The sequence below is a fragment of the Panthera leo genome, chromosome D4 (assembly GCF_018350215.1).
Source record: "Panthera leo isolate Ple1 chromosome D4, P.leo_Ple1_pat1.1, whole genome shotgun sequence".
NCBI lineage: Eukaryota > Metazoa > Chordata > Mammalia > Carnivora > Felidae > Panthera > Panthera leo.
In genome coordinates this window covers 23,085,353-23,101,188 of record NC_056691.1, presented here as the reverse complement: position 1 = coordinate 23,101,188, position 15,836 = coordinate 23,085,353, and the positions used below count along the sequence as shown (strand labels likewise).

At 41.1% G+C, this 15,836-nt stretch overlaps 1 long non-coding RNA gene across 1 annotated transcript; it reads right to left on the bottom strand.

Annotated features, from left to right (window-relative positions):
• Positions 1-1,672: 1,672 nt before the first annotated feature.
• On the bottom strand, positions 1,673-6,825 carry LOC122205514. Its single transcript, XR_006196110.1, has 3 exons — positions 6,668-6,825; positions 3,965-4,027; positions 1,673-1,741 (listed from the first exon to the last, which is right to left on the bottom strand). It is a non-coding gene; the product is annotated as an uncharacterized LOC122205514 (long non-coding RNA).
• Positions 6,826-15,836: the final 9,011 nt, after the last annotated feature.

The window sequence follows — 15,836 nt, the reverse complement described above, 5'->3', positions numbered from 1 at the left end:
CAGGTATGTGCCTGAGGAGGAGAGTAGCAAAAAACAGGCTGAAAAATAAGAAGGGAAATTGCTATGAAAGCCTTTGAATGACGGTTTAAGGAACTTGAACTTTGTGCTGAGCACAGTGGGAAGCTAAGGCCATGGGAAGCTTCATAACCAAAAGAATGGCATACCCAGATATCTATGTAAGCGGCTGGCAAAAGAGAAGCTGTTGAGAACTCATGAGGAAATATGCAAATTAATCACTGTATCACATAAGGCTCCCTTGCAGATGATAGAAAACCAGATGAATTCTGGCTTCCTTAATTTTAATTTATTGGCTTATACTCCTCTGCAATAGAGGAGAAGATCCAGCTTCTGACTCACTATCCCTTGGTTCTGCTTTCTCAGTATTGACTCATCTCAAGCCACTTCTCTTGCGGTCCCAAGATGGTATCCAGCCAGAAAAACAGAATTGTTGTCCCGGTGTTCTCAATTAAGTCCCAAAATTCAGGTGAATGGGACTAGCTCAGGTCATAAGAACACCCTTGAAATAATTACTGGGAACCAGAAAATACTGTTGCCCTGGTCTTAGCCAGCGCTACTCAAAGTGTGGTCCGTGGGCCAGTACTTGTTCCCACATTTTTGTCACCATCTGCACCAAGTATAGAAATTGAGGATGGTTAGAACCTTCTATTGCAATTTTACAGAGTAATTAAATCTAATAATTAAAATCCAACGTTTGTATTTTGTTTGTCTTTTTTTTGTGTGTCATTGTTTTCGTGATTCATTTGCATTGTATCTTAGGCAAATATCAGCCCAGAGTACATGGGGGAACAGGGGGAGGAAGCAAACTGGTCCTCCACCACAGAAAGTTTGAGAAACTGTGGTCTAATTTGCATGCTCCACCTTGAAGTCTGGGAGTGAGTCAGCATTCTGGAAGCACACAGGGAGACTTGGGAAGATCTTTCCCTCATGCCATGACGGGGGGCAAAAAAAAAAATGTCCACTCTAATTGTGGGACCTAATTTGGAGAGGGAAAGATACTCCCAGACTTCCCTCAGCTCTGTCATTTTCTCATGCCTTCTTCCATGTTGACCTGCCCTATTCAGAGTCTCTGGTAAGAATTTACCCTGTGTAAGCTCTGGATATGGCCATTTTAATAGGCTAAACATTACATGCACCTTCAGCTTCCCTGCCCATCAGATTTTTTTTGTTTGTTTATTTTTGAGAGGGAGAGAGAGAGAGCGAGAGAGAGAGAGAGAGAATGCAAGTGGAGAGGGGCAGCAGGCAGAGAGAGGGAGACGCAGAATCCCAAGCAGGGTCCAGGCTCTGAGCTGTCAGCAAAGAGCCCAATGTGGGGTTTGAACTCTCACGGGCTGTTGAGATCATGACCTGAGCTGAAGTCAGACACTTAATCAACTGAGCCATACAGGTCCCCCTCCCATTGCAACTTTAATTACTAGAATCAAAGCCTCTGAATGGCTCTCCTAACCCATTAAGAGAAAAAGAACTTTGAGTGAGACTAACACAAGGTAATTACTAAACTAAGCCAAAATCCTTTGCCATGCTCTTGGCAATGAATTATGGAAACTCCAGAGCCCCATAAGAGGTCTAAAGGGGGAAAAAAAAATGTTGACGACAAATTTCAGGGACCTTGGTTTCTCATTAAAAATACATTTTAGAAACTGTTTTACGTTACCTTGCTAAGGCAGTTGTAAAGCAGGGAAACGGGGGCAGCACTTCAGCAAACTGCAGCTTTCATTTCTCTCTTAAAATAAAATGGAAACAATAAAAACACAATTAAAAATAAAATTAAGAAAACATAATCTGAAAGAGTATTTTGATTCTTTTTCTAATTAAAGCTCTGCAATTAAAGTTTTGCAGGAGAGCCACCTGTGTTTTTAATCTCCCTGTCCACAAAGGGCTAATACAGGCACAGGATTTGAGATTGTCTCCTACACTCAGAGCTGGAAAGGACCTTGGAGAACCTTCTAGTCTGGCTATCTCATTTTACAAATTGGAAACTGAGGCCAAGCAGGGTGACTTCTTCTCTCCTTAATCCTCTCTTTCATATATGGGTGTGCATGTGAGTGTGTGTGTGTGTGTATGTGTGTGTGTGTTTTCTCTCAGAGGGCTTGGAAAGTTGGAGTCTGTACAGTTTTAACATAATTCACACACTCAATATAGGACTTTCTTTCCAGGGCCCTAATTTGCCTTCTAGTATGAAGGCAGAGGTTCAATAAGCACCAAATTTTACCCAGTACACCTCAAAATGTGCAATTTTGGGGAATCTGGGTGGCTTAGTCAGTTAAGCATCTGACTCTTGGTTTCAGCTGAGGTCATGATCTTGTGGTTCCTGGAATCAAGCCCCACAATGAGCTTCGCACTGACCGCTTGGAGCCTGCTTGGGCTTCTATCTCTCCCTCTCTTGTTGCCCCTCCCCCCACTTGCATTCTCTTTCTTTCTCTCTCTCTCAAAATCAACTTTAAAAAAATGTGAAAAAAAAAAATAAAAAATAAAAAAATGTGCATTTTTTGCCTAAGTGGACTTACAAACAATTGAGATAGTAATGCTTTTTTGTGAAAATCTAATGGAAATACAGTGTGTGCCTTCACCCCTCCTGCACTAAAATAAACCGAATGTAACGTTCCTTCACGACCCACGCTTAGTCTAATAAACTGCTGTGGTACTCCAGAGGAGCCAGTGCAGAAGTTCCGGCATGTAGACACATGCACATTGGCGCCAAAACCTACCATCATAAAAAAAAATCCACCACTTAGAATTTAGTGGATTACTTCTTTTTCATATAAATGTAGTGATTGTTTATAAAATACACAGTTCAAAATTGACCTAAGAAATAATGGGCTTTCGCAGGTCACAGGACTGCCCTTGAGAATTAATGTAGATTAGGTCACACCCCAAGAGGCGGGGGGCAGTGAGGGAGGGAACCACAAGGATGAAGTGGAACAGAACTCTTGTTTGGTCCATACTTATTATGTGCCCCAAACTTTCACTCATCCCCTTTAACTATACTGTGAGGGAAGAAATATTTTTCTCATTTTACAGATAACAAAACTGAGGCCCTGAAAGATTAAATAACTTGCCCCAGGCCACAGAGCAAAAAGGAAAAGAGCAAGGTTATGACCAGAGCTTGCCATAGTCCCAGGCCTGCACATTCTCTCTGCAGGATGCTGTCCCAGAAAGCAGAGTCACCGGGCCATTATCTTCAATGCTTCTCTGTTACCATACCAGCAACTATTTTGTGTGAAATGAGAAACCACCCCAAAATTTCATGGTTTAAAACAATGGACATTTCATTTGCTCACAATTCGGGGATTACGGCCGGGGCTGAGCTGGGTAACTCTGTTGATTTTGCCAGTGTTCACTATGAATTCATTCAGCTGGTAGGTCAGCCGGGGCCTGGGCTTGGCTAGGCCCTGAATGGCTGGGCTTTTCTCTCAGGGCCTCTCCCTCTTACATAGCATCTCCCATGGCCTCTCCACATAGCTCCAGCAGAGTAAGAGAGTCCTTATAAAGGAGATCAGGGCTAAGAGCCTGGAAGCAGAACTTCTCAAGGCTTAGACTAGGAAGCTGTTTAGGATCCCTCTGCCACTTCCAGTCATTTAGAATAAGTCACAGTCTCTATTCCAGTTCCAGGAGAGAACACAATACAAGGGCAAATTCAGGGAGATGTGGATCATTGGAGGCCAGCAATGTAACAGTGGTCGCCAGAAACTTCTTCAATGTTGTCCACACCAACTCTAAATTTTGCTGTGTCTTCTGTCCCTATAATTTCCTTATATCTAGTTTTTCTCTCTTTTCCTGTAACTTTCTCCATTTACTCTCACCAGTTCTCAGCTTTCCTGCATAGTAACTGGCCTTCCATAGCCAGCTGCAAACTGAGGATTCCTTTCCTTCATGTCTGTGAACCAACAAATCACAATTGTGTCAACTCCGCTCTCCATCTATGCAGCTCAGGTGTTCTACTCACAGAGATTCCTTTGGATTTTGGTCGCTTTTTGTCTTGCTTTTGCTTTTGCATCTGGCTCCAAACCTGGAAGTACAGTTTAAGGAAAAGAAGATATCTGTGAATCAAGAAGCAACTGAAGTGAATACCCTTACATGTTTTGCCCTTATACATACAATCTAGAATTTGAGATCTTTAGTTTTACCTACAAGAAGGCAAGATATCTGGATCAATGGCCAAGTCAACAAATCAATGTTTGCCATGTTTTACATGCTTTAAATTTCCTTAGCCATCATTCACCAGGGCACGGAAAGAAGAGGGGGCTGCAGGAATCAGATAATTCCAAGCATTACATTCTGGTTCACAGCGGGCTGTATCTTACATGAAGCTAAGATGAGATCAGATTACATTTCCATTGAATCCTTCAACCTGTCTGATCACTGCTTTGATCTGTCAGGAGAGATTCAGGAATACCAAGAATTAGCCAGGGCCAGGAGATACCACCAGCATGAGAAGGGAAAAGGAAATGAGAAAAAGAAATTCTAAAACAGACCGGGTGAAGATCCTTGCAGAAGGGATCATACATAGGTTTCCATCTGAAGTACTAGGGAATTAAAATGAAAATTAATGGGTGCTTGTGTGGCTCAGTTGGTAGAGCATCTGAGTCTTGATCTCAGGGTTATAAGCTCATGCCCCAGTTTGGCATGGAGACTACTAAAAAAATAAAAAGTTAAAATAAAAATTGAAATGTGAATTACCCTTCAAGAGTGTCTAAATTCATTCACTGATTTTTTTAATGTTTTAAAATTTATATTTGAGAGAGAGAGACAGAGTGTGATTGAGGGAGGGGCAGAGAGAGGGAGACACAAAATGTGAAGCAGTCTCCAGGTTATGCCTTGTCAGCACAGAGCACAATGCGGGGCACAAACTCATGAACCATGAGACCAAGACTTGAGCCAACTCATGAACTATGAGACCAAGACTTAAGCCAAGCTTAACTGACTGAGCAACCCAGGCACCCCCATTCAATGATAATGTTTATCACTTTTTCTTTTATTCTGCTCCCTGAGGGCAGTCATTGGATCCTTGATTGTTGGATTACATCTACACCAGACATTTAGGGGCAAAAATGAAGGGACTTCAATTCAACTTGACTATTTATACATCTGAATTGCTCAAGTGAAGAAGGCACCTGAGATAAAATGTCTTCATTATTATTTTAGATTAATTCATTGACTCTTATCTGTGCCCTATAGTCACAAACATCAAAAGCTGATTGAAAATGTGCATAAATTCATACATAAATGAATTATACATAAATTCATTATAACCCTCATAATGATTTACACAAAATCCAATTAACATTCTATGAAACTTCAGGAGAATCTAACGAGATTCTGATATTCACAGGAAGAAAAATAAATAATTTTGTCACAGAAAATTTTGAAGGAAGAATATGAGATGGAACTAGCCACACTAGATATTTAAATGTAACACCATATAATTAAAATAATCTACTACTGAAAGAAGAAAAAAATGTATATAATTACAGAACACAGACTAGCTAGTCCAGAAACTGATTTTGTTCCATATAAGAATTTGCTAGAAAATAAAAATGACACCACCAGAAAGGAAGAGCTATTTCATGAACTTGTAAAGGAATAACTCAGTAGGAATTTAAGTAAAATAAAATTAGTTTAGATTCATCCCTCATAGTGCATACTAAAATAAATCCGATACATGAAAATAGTAAATATTTTAAAAACTAGCCTTTTCCAAATGCCCAAACAAGGTGTTATACCTGCAAATTTAGAACCCAGGATGATTTCCTAAGCTTCAAATCCTTTTAAGAAATCATAACACAAAAGACCCAGCTGTTCAGATTACATAAAATGGAAAACTTCTATTTGTTACAGGGGAAAAAAATCATAAACAACTTCTAAAAAAGTAGATTTGGAAAATTATATTCAGGAAGCTTGGAAAAAAAGCATCTTTAGAAAGACATTATTTTACTATGACCTTTGTTCAGGGTAACAGAATTAATCTCCTTAAACCCCATTTTCTTATGACGTTTCCTTGTTACAAGAGTTTAGGGATTCTGTCACTTACCATTCTCTGATCTCAGCCATTTTAGAAGATATATACTCGACATATCCCTATACCATCTGCATCTGATATTTATTTAATAATTTTCTTTAAATCAACTGTTTCACTTAAATAAACTTACTTTGTTCTAACCAACAATTTCTGTGAAATTGCTGTTAGATGTGATTAAAATTTAAATCAGTAAACTCTGGGCAAAGCAGATGACCCTCCAAAACATGGGTGAGCCTCATCCAATCAGGTGAAGGACTTAAAAGGAAAAACTGAAGTCCTCTGAAGAAGGAATTCTGCCTCCAGACTGCCTTAAGATTCAAGACTGCAACATCAACTGCTGCTGGAATTTCCAGCCTGCTGGCCTGCACTGTAGATTTTAAACTTGCCAACTACCACACTCAAAAGAGCCAACTCCTTGAAACAAATCCCCACTCTTACGCCTCTGTCTCTCTGCCTCTCTGTTTCTTTCTGTTCTCTGTTGCTCTGTATGTGGGTGTGTATATATACATATCCCATCCTATTGGCTCTGTTTCTCTGGAGAACCCTGAGTAATAATACACTGACCAACCTTCAGGAACACTGACTTTCCAAATCACATTCAAATGTCTTGGCCTGGATGCCAATGCTTACCTTAAACTAGCTCCTCCTTCCTAGTCCACATTCACTTCGTGTGACTTTCCACAGCACACTCTGCTTTACTCTAGCTGGTCACCTCACATCTTTGAGCTCAGCATTCTGCTGAGGATACCTTGATTTGCCAGGCCTCCCCTTCCTGCCTTCAAGGCCTGGATCAGTTTCCACATGAGGAGCTAAGGAAGAAATGAAAACTGGAATAATATTCTCACACCTAGAAATATGTAAAACCAGCTTTGTCAGGTAAGATTTCATCTCATGTGCCAGGTCGGACTAATTGGTGGCAGTTACCTGATTTTAAGAAGGATTCGGGGGCTCTCTTTTTCTGAAAGAATGCAGGCATCTATTAGTGATGTATGACAGTGGGAGGGTGAGAAGGGCCAGAGTGGTAATGAACTTGGTACATAACTGCCATCTCTGGCTTACTTATTAAGGAAACTGGCAAGACTATTTTCCTGGGCCCTTTCCAATGCCTTTTCAAGCAAGGCATTAGATGTATAAATTTCTTACAAAAACTAACCTACATTCTAGTCATTTCCCGTATTTACATATGTAGGGAAAGTCAACAAGAGCATTGAAACAAAGGAAGGAGTACAGAGAACAGGCTACAGTTGCCTCCCAACCATCTCCTTTTTCACACAGTACCAAATGTTAAGAGAGAATTTGCCCGCCGAGATGAGTGAGTTTGGGAATACAAACAACCCAAGATGGCAGTGAAGCTATTCGTTGACCACTGCTGCCCAGCACCCAAACACTGGGACATCCTCATAAAATACCTTCGGGAGATCCTTAGGTATGAAAATTCTCTTGGGGCAGCAAAAGTTGCACTGGTCGCTCCCCCCACATCCCTGTCTTCCCATCCCTGAACTGCTGAAACGAGAACAGAAGCAACCCTTTGCAGCACATCAAGATCAGAGTACTTGATACAGATCTTCCTGAAAATCAACCCAACCTGTCCTAGTAGAAAGCCACCATATGTCTGGTTTTCAATGGTTCCTTCCCACAGTCTTTAAGGTTGGGGTCAGGAAGCATGATTTTTCATACAGGTGGGTTAGGTTACTTTCATTCATTCTGGACTTGAACACTGAAGATACAGAGAGAAACTATATTAGTCCTCTGCTTTCAAGGAGCTCCTGGCTTAATTGATAGTCAAAGAATATACAGAAACCTATCTTAGACCAAGGTCAGCAAACTTTGAATGGCATTTGGTGGGAGGTACAGAACACAGGTTGGAAAAGGACTAAGAAAGACAAAAATACCCCCATGGGAACAATCAGGGATATTTGGGAATCAGGCCTCTCTGACTCTAATCACCTTCTCAAAATCATATTTCCTAGGGCAGTCTTACCATATTACCCTAATGACAATCACATGGATGTTTAAATACACATTCTGGGGATATATCTCAAGCCATCTGAATCAGTATCACAAAGGAAAAGAATGGAAATTCAAACATTGGTCCAACACTTCAGGTAAATCTTATTATCAGGGAGCTTGAGAAACGTTTTCAAGAGGAACTTCTATTCCATCCTCAAACAGTTCACCACCCTTTTTCCCCAGCACTGTCCCTTGGCCTGTTAGGCATGTGGCTGTCTAAGAAAATATCAACTTCAATTAACATAATGACCTTTATTTCCAATTTAACAGTAAAATATAACTGTGCTAGTGCAGGGAAAATACAAGTATAGACAACATCACTGGAAGAATTACACAGGCTACTGAAGAAAATTTTCAGCTAATTATGTATAAAAGAGATACTAGACTCTGTGCAGAAGGAAGAAAGCCCATGAACATCTTCCATTAGTGCAGTGTCTGTGGGTGATTTCTTGGGTCTCCAAATCCATTTGCTTCTTCTCAAGTGACTATCAAACCACGAGTTCAGGCCCCAAGAACGGTGTGACCAAGTGCAGAACAACTTTTGTGCTTTCAACACTCAGTTGTTGGGTTTTTCACTGGCAGAGAATGGAGACAGAATACTTAACTACATGATGCAGCCTAGTCTGAGTGGATCACACCCCTATGCTGGGGGAGAAAACAAACAGCTTTCTGTGCTGTTGAGGTATCAGTGTTGAGAACCTGAAGTGGCCATGCACTGTAAGTGTCTGCATGGAAACCCTTCCTTTAGTCCACACATTTCCTGTGGCCAGCCGGGTCACTGCTTGACTATCCATGACTGCAGATGTAAATGGAAACTTGAACCATGTCTAATGGAAAGCTTTTGCCCTTCTTGGGAATCCAGCTGGCTAACTGCCTCCCACCCCAGAACTCATTGAGCAAGACAAGGCAGTGGAATCTCTGGTGTGTATACAATTTCCTTCATGGTTTTACTTAAATAATCTCACATCACTATGCCCCATGTTCCCCACCCACAATTCATTGCAATGCTTTTTAACCTGCATCATATAATACTATAAAAATAAAAGATGTTGTTAAGAGTTTGCTTGACAGTATATCAAACTCATTTGTTGGCATCAAGCCACATTTTTAAACAATATTTCATTTTTAAGTAATCTCTACTCCCAACATGGGGCTCGAACTCACAACCCCGAGATCAAGAGTCACATGCTCCACTGACTGAGTTAGCCAGGCACCCTGGTATCAAACCATATTTAAATGATAGCCTTTTGTTCCAGTGGGAAAATATGTACAATCTGTTGTTTTTCTCATTTTTAAGCTGGATTCAGTGAAGCTGAATTTATAATAGGCACCCCATTTGAGACAACAGCAAATTGCAGGGAGGGGAAAGTTTGTTCAAAAGCAGACCTGAGAGGTAAATACTGCCAAGTCTGTATTTCATCTTTCTTCCCTAATGATACCTGAGGTAAGACAGGATGCTCTTCATAAAAGGTGACTCACTTTCTAAAATGTTGTACTGCTGACCTGGTAAAAGAGGTTTTGGATAAGGAAGCAATGACAGCTGGGAGGGGAACAGAGTAATTCCTGGGTGTCACTGAGCTGCAGACCAATTTCTACAAACACCAGAACCTGTACTCTGTAGGCCAAACAGTGTATTTAAATGAAGATGCCAAGGAGAGCTGGGTATTCCTTTGTCAATGGCCATCTCTAAATTTTACGGATATAATGTCCAGTCACAAAATGACCCATGGAGTTTCCCGAGATTTCTTGCCTTTTAGGCCACAGTGGAATTTTTCAAAGTATGTTTGCAATAGACAATGATAAGAATTATACTGAAATGATAAAATAGGAGGGTCATGTTTGGAACCCATGTATAGATGACACTTGTTTCATGACAAAAATGAAACTACAGGAAGTGGGGAAAGAATGGTTCACCATAATAAATGGTGCTGGAACACCTGGGCATCCACAGGGGGAAAATGATATTGCATCAGTGACATCAGATAAAAAAATAAATTACACTGTATATTTGACATCTTTCCATCTGTGGTCTATGGACCACTTGCATTCAAGTCATTTGGGTGATTAAATATACAGATTTCCTAGACTACCTTAGACCTGTTGATTCTCTAGGCATGAGACCTAACAATCCACATTTTTTTTTTTAAATCAAACTCCTCTAGATGATTTTAGCACACAAAAGCCTGAGATTCACCAGCAGAGTGTTTGGCAGATGCTACTGCTCCTCCACGCACATCCCCTTTGTCATCGCAGTGCCCTCATCCCCCAGATGGCATGGGTACTGGCTACTAAGGCTCAACCTCAAGTCTCCCACAGGAAATGTCCTCGCCTCACAGAAGCGTCTGGAGGCGCTTGGGAGTCTACACCAGCCTCTGCTCCCACTCACCCCCAGGGTGGTCCATAGCCAATCGGGTGTAACAGCCCTGCTCCTTTCCACCCCCCACCTTTCCAGCATTCCCTCAGTTTACTGCTTGCAGAAGACTTCCCACCTCAATCTCTGCTTCTAGGGAACACGACCTAAGACACTTTGTATCTCCCCGACAGGCATTAATATCTGGCAAAAATTCTCTAATAAACACATTGAACAAATGATGAATGAACAAATGAAGTAGTAAATGTTAGAAAGACAATGGAAGAAAGCATCAAAGACTTACCCAGGCCTCCAGGAGGGCTGAACTGATCATGAAAGAACTGCAGTCCTCGATAAGCTAAAAACTTGAGCACAGGAAGACAAGATAGGGTGTAGCTTCCAGAATGGCAGCACAAGAAGGTTCCATACAAAAACTGGAGAAGGGTCTAACAATTAGACCTGAAGAATAGTGCCTACTGTGTGCCAGCAAATCACTCACACACACTAACAGACTGAGACGATACTAAGCCATCAAAACTGGCACAGGTTTCCTTAAATTCTCTCAGACTTGATTGGCCCCAGAGTTGAGAATGAGATGACTTTGCAAACATGGACTCTGAGGCTGGTTCAGATGCATTTTTGTGAACAATGAGCTGTTGGTAAACAGGTTGCCTCTGAAGACCTGATACCTCATGATAGTGCCCTGGCGACCCTAAAAGTGTGATCTTCTGGAGCCAGCGTTCAACAAGCTGGAAAGATGAGAGAGAGTCCCATGGCATGGAATTTCCATCATAGATGAGGTTCTTTGTAATTTAAGTGGCTCCTCTCTACCTTTACAGCAGTTTGGGAGCTGAGCAGATGGCAGGGGAGGGCTTGACTAAGTGGTGAAGTTTCAGCTGCAAAAGGCAATTCCTAGAATGACAATTCAGAAACTCATTTCCCCTAACACTTATCATATTGGCAGAAGGTTCGTGAATCTTTTTAGGAAAATGAGAAGGAAGCGGTGCATCAGAATAAGGCATCCCCTGTTTGGTCAGGTTATGTGGAAGCAAACACTACCGAATCCGATTCTTCTCTTGTGTTTGCTATTCCCAAGGAAGGGGACCAGACTTGTTTATAAATTAAATAATACCGAAGAGGCTAAAGCTCAGGGTCTGCAATGTAACAAACCTCCAGCACACAGAGCAACTGCTGAATGCATTCTGAAGCCCAGTGTATGATAGTTTCAGCTGAGCTGTTCCAACCCAAGCTGGCATTCCAGATCCTTGTAGCTTCTAGTTGTATCTTATAAAGAAACAGGGAGGTTGTAGAAAGAGCCTAATCTGGACTCAAATCCTGCCTCTGATACTAAATAACTATATGATCTTGAACAAATTACTTTTCCTTGCTGATCCTGTTTCCAAAAATGTAAAACTGGGGTGGAATTTGGGGAGGAGATAATGGCAATCTCAAGGAATGTCATAAGAATTTGGTGTGATGATGTGTATGAAAGTAATTGGCAGATAATAGACCTTAAAGTGGTATCAGTTGTTTTTTATTTGTTTTTGTTATTTGTTTTCCTTCTAGTCTGCCTAGCTCAGCAGAAGTTTATGTCAAAATAACTGTTGTGCTTTCAAATTATTTCAGTTCTAGCTCATCTATTATTTTTTCTTTACCTTCAAACAACTTTAATATTAAAATATTTAATAAAAAATGTTTGTTTTTCTTGAAATTCTATGGCCCTTATTCTGTGTGCATGAAGCTCTAAGGTTAAGCTTTTTGGGATTTTAATTTTGATCCTCTACAATGTGCACATAACAGGGGGCACCTGGGTGGTTCAGTTGTTTACGTATCCAAATTCAGCTCAGGTCATGATCTTGCAGTTTGTGAGTTCAAGCCTCACATTGGATTCTGTGCTGACAGCTCTGAGCCTGGAGCATGCCTCAGATTATATGTCTCCCTCTTTCTCTGCCCCTCCCCACTTGCACTCTATCTCTCTCTCAAAAATAACAAACATTAAAAAGAAAATTTAAGAACACACACATAACAGAAACTGTAAATGAATTTGATATTCAGAGGGTATATATATGTATCGTCTGATGAGAGACCATAAGACAAGGTAAGGGCCAAGCACAAGCTAGCACAATGCCCCCACCCCCTAGGTGGGATTTGTGTGATATTCCTCAGGTGCTCCTAACTGCCCAAGAACAAAGGAAACAAAGAACACAAATGGTTAAAATGATAGCCTCCAACAGTACACAAATACCTTAGTAATACTACAAGAAAAGGGAAATCTTATCAATAGCCCAAAGTCCAGGAATTCCCTACTAACTTAATGTTAATGCTTTGCTAGAGGGGAAAAAAACAACCATATCTTGACAACAACTAGGCTTCCAGTATCTGTGAGTCTTACTTAGCATATGGAAATCCCATTAAGAAACTTCCTCTTGGCCATGATGGTGGAGCAGCATGCAACTTCTTTTTGCCTCTCTCTTCCCTGAAACCAGCTAGATCAACACTGAGCCATCTTGCCCACCTAGAAAATTGATCTGAGGATTAAGACAACAATCTGCAAACTTGAACCACAGAACTTGGAAGGTACACAGTGCAAAGAGATGAACTGGGGGAGAGAGAAGCCACGGAGGGTAGGGAGTTGTTTTTGTTTGCAGAGAGAGGACAGAGACAGGGGGAGAGTACAGGAAAAGCACTCCCCCCTGAAAGCAGCTGGAAAGAAAGAGAAAGAGTGGACTGAACAAAAAAAGGGAGAAAGGAGAAAGGGACTGCAAGGGATTGAACAAAAAAGGGAAGAAAGGAGAAAGGACAGGGTTTAAATTCCATTAAGATGCTATAAACAGGGGAGCACAGAGTCTGAAACTCTGTAGCTCGATATGTGGTAGAGCTCTGGTGGGAAAGGCAATTCCCTAGGAGGAGGCATCAAGGTCTGAAGGCTCCTCAGGCCACACGCAGAGAGGCAGATTCCCTACTGGGAGTACATTTTGTAGAGGCTGCATGGCCTCTTCACACTCAGAGGTCCCAGTGGACCCAGCAAACAGCCACATTTGCTAGTGTTGGAACAAAGACATTAAGGGTGAAGCCTGGCACCAGATGGGTGTTGTGATTTACTATAGTCCCTGAACCACTGCTGCTACATGATCATGTGAACTTTTTCTGTGCTGGGCTGGCACCTGCAGTCTCTGGGCATCTGCAGCAGCACCATCATGTTAACATACCAGGGGGTGGGCCAGCACCTGGCCATTGTCAGCAAGACCTTCTCTCAGAGGGTCTGAAAGGGTCAAAGCTGCAGGGCCCTCAGAAGTGAGGGGTTTGGAAATAGCCCCATCTGAGATAAAATTCAGGAGGCAGGTGCCACCTCATAGCCTGATGGCTTGGTCACAGACAGTGTGGACACCAGGAGTGTATAGAATCCAGAGACCAAAGAGGGGTGTTTGATTGTCTGCCAGCAAGAGCACAGAGTTCTCTGCCAGCAATACCAGGGACTGGGTAGCTGGGTAACGCCAATTTCACCGCTCCTATGCATGCTCATACATGCCTACATGCACCATAACAATCCATCCCAGTAAACTAAGCAGCACCATCCAGTGGAGAACAGAGCCACTACACCAAGCCCTGCCCAACTGGGCCAACTGCGCTCTAGAGGAATACCACAAATCTCTCCTCCTGCTTAGTATACAGACTATAAAGTGCTTCAGAGAGGAACTTCTAGGGGAAACTGGATGTTATTCCAATTGTATCTCATTCTGTTCACAGGTCCATCTATTCAATTTTTTTCCTTTTTCTTTTCTTATTCTTGAATACAAAAAGACAAAAAATTCATGTTTATTTTTCATTTTATAAAAGAGATTTTTATGCAATTTTTCTACTATATTTTTTTACTTTTTTGTAAAATTTTTTAAATGTTATTTTACTTTCATCATTTCATTTTATTCTACTTTATTGTATTCACTTTTTTAATTTTCAAGTGTTTTCCTTTCCTTTTCTTTTTTAGTCCCTCTATTCTTCCAAGCTTCTGTCAACAACCAGACCAAAACACATCTAGGAGCTGGCAGGATTTATTTGATTTTTTGTGTTGTTTTTAACTTTTAACTTTTTTTTTTATTTTTTTTTTTTAACGTTTATTTATTTTTGAGACAGAGAGAGACAGAGCATGAACGGGGGAGGGTCAGAGAGAGAGGGAGACACAGAATCTGAAACAGGCTCCAGGCTCCGAGCAGTCAGCACAGAGCCCGACGCGGGGCTCGAACTCACATACCGCAAGATCGTGACCTGAGCCGAAGTCGGACGCTTAACCAACTGAGCCACCCAGGCGCCCCAACTTTTGACTTTTTTATTGTTTTTTATTTTAATTCTTTTTCTTCCTTCAAAATGATGACACGAAGGAATTCACCCCAAAAGAAAGAACAAGAAATGACAGCCAGGGACTTAATCAACACAGATACATGCAAGATGTATGAACCAGAATTCAGAATCATGATAATAAGAATACTACCTGAGGTTGAAAAAAGCATATGATCCCTTTCTGTGGAGTTAAAAGAAGTAAAATCTAGTCAGGATGAAATTAAAAATGTTGTAACTGAGCTGCAATCTCGAATGTATACCACGATGACAAGGATAGATTAAGCAGAGCAGTGAGTCAGTGATATAGAGGACAAACTTACAGATAATAATGAAGCAGAAGAAAAGAGGGAAACTAAGGCAAAGAGCATGATATAAGAATTAGAGAACTCAGTGCCTCATTAAAAAGGAATAACATCCAAATCATAGGGGTCCCAGAAGATGAAGAGAGAGGAAAAAGGGGTAGAAGGTTTATTTGAGCAAATCATATTGGAAAATCTTCCTAACCTGGGGAAAGACACAGACATCAAAATCCAGGAAGCACAGAGGACTCCCATTAGATTCAACAAAAACCAACTATCAACAAGGCATATCAGAATCAGGTTCACAACATACTCAGGAAAGGAAAGAATAATGGAAGCAGCAAGGGAAAAAAAAAGATCTTAACCTACAGTGAAGAAGATCAGGCTCTCAGCAGACCTATCCACAGAAACTTGGCAGGCCAGAAAGGAGTGGCAGGATATATTCAATGTGCTGAATTGGAAATATATGCAGTCAAGAATTCTTTATCCAGCAAGGCTGTCATTCAAAATAAGAGAGATGAAAAGTTTCCCAGACAAACAAAAATTATAGGAATTCATGACCACTAAATCAACCCTGCAAGAAATTTTCAGGGGAACTCTCTGAGGGCAGAAAAGATGGAAAACAAAAAAAAAAAAGAAAAAAAAAGACCAAAAGAAACAAAGACTGGAAAGGACCAGAGAACACCTCCAGAAATTCCAACTCTACAGGCAACATAATGGCAATAAATTCATATCTTTCAGAACTCACACTAAATGTCAAGGGACTAAATGCTCCAATCAAAAGACATAGGGCAATACAATGGAT